Raw genomic sequence first — 1,658 nt, 5'->3', positions numbered from 1 at the left:
TGGCTGTGGTCTTTGTTTATGAGAAATCAAAAAGCTTTGGAGTCAAAGACATTAATATTGTGAACTCTTAAAAGGCATTTACTACATTCCTTCATTACTTTATTTTCTCAGCTGCACCAGAATTTTCTCCAAAATATAACACATCTTTGGTTATAAAGTAGATTTGCATAGATACCTTTATTGTAACATGATACCAAACTGGAAGAATTGAAGACAATGGCAAACTAAAAGCAGATTGAAAGGGGTATTCAGTAGTTGCCTTTGTCAATGTGCAAGCAAGCACACACACACACACACACACACACACACACACACACACGAATGCAGATTTGTTTAGCACAATTCTGGGTGTCTTGAGTTGACTGAATTCCAGAAGTCAAAACACCCATCGGGGAGCACAGGCCAGCTAGCAATGGATTTGAAGCCTGAATGAAATAAAAGGGAAAGGAGATGTCTTGTTTTCTGCTCCTGCAGAGGGCTGCAACTTTGGGATGCCCTTTGCCCATCCATGTCCAACCTTCTTCCCAGACTCCTCGGTCTCCATTGCAGCCCCTTTGCTTCCTGATATGGACTCTCAGGGGAAACTGCAGTCAGTGTGAGGCTTTGAACACATACTGGCTCCTCTGCTCTGGAGCACTGGTTTACTTTATTCCACCCCTGACTCTGGAGGTGACCCCTGAAGGCTCAGGTTGGAAATCCTGTGCTTATGCTTAAATAGGTTCCTCCATTTAAATTTATCTCATGCAAATGCATGTATGTTTCATCTCATAATGAATATATTTTTGTACAAGATAAACATAATTTTAAACTTTTTAAAGAATTAAAATAGGGGGCTGGTGAGATGGCTCAGTGGTCTAAAGCACCTACTTAGAACAAGCTTGGCAAAGCACAAGGACCGCGGTTCAATCCCCCAGCACCACATGCCAGCCAGTGCCGCCTCCTGGTGGGCTGAGCTGGCCACACACACACACACAAATAAATAAAAATTAAATAAAAAAATCAAATGTTTAAGAATTAAAATAATCTATGTATGTGGTCAGGGAGAAATGAAAATGGAAATCAACAAAAGAGAATGTGGAAACTACACAAATGTACAGATTAAAACAAAATATTTTACATAAATAATGAGGAACAGGGTTGGCCTGATAGCTCAGAAAACTAAAGCGCCAGTAGAGCCCAGCGGCTGGGGTTCAATCCCCAGGTTGCCATGCCAGCTCTGCCCCCCTAGGTGGGCAAAAATGGAGACTGAGACAGGTTATAGTGGCCCATGCCTGTAATCCCAGCACTTGGGAGGCTGAAAACAGGAGACACACTACGAGTCCTATCAACATAGTGAAACCCTGTAGACCCTGTAAACACTAAAGACCTGGTTCTAAATACAAAAAGTAAATAAATAAAATAATGAGGAACAAGGACAATTTAAAAATTGAAGACACAACACAAGGCATAAAACCACATATTTAAATAAAGCAGTTGTAAGAGACTGATTGATGTTAAAAGAGAAGACGTTACTGAACAACTTAACAAGCATGGCAAAGACGTCCACAAGCAAGTATAATCCAAACCTAATAGGTCTAGGAGGATAGAAACTGCATGTCAAATCACAAAACTAGGGATGAGAGAAACAATATGAAGAAACGCTGAGTTAATCTACAGTT

The 1,658-nt window shown here is 40.7% G+C and overlaps 1 protein-coding gene across 1 annotated transcript in view; it reads left to right on the top strand.

The window, feature by feature from the left end:
- LOC105740900 (zinc finger protein 596-like) overlaps positions 1–851 on the top strand; it is a 4,812-nt gene extending 3,961 nt beyond the window's left edge. The window contains exon 4 of the mRNA XM_023714640.1: positions 830–851. The gene's annotated coding sequence lies outside the window, so the exon portion shown is untranslated. The remainder of the gene's footprint in view (positions 1–829) is intronic.
- Positions 852–1,658: the final 807 nt, after the last annotated feature.

The sequence above is a fragment of the Octodon degus genome, unplaced genomic scaffold (assembly GCF_000260255.1).
Source record: "Octodon degus isolate 3935 unplaced genomic scaffold, OctDeg1.0 scaffold00036, whole genome shotgun sequence".
Lineage (NCBI taxonomy): Eukaryota > Metazoa > Chordata > Mammalia > Rodentia > Octodontidae > Octodon > Octodon degus.
Note: the sequence above shows the minus strand (reverse complement) of the source record. Positions and strands in the feature narration are given on the sequence as shown.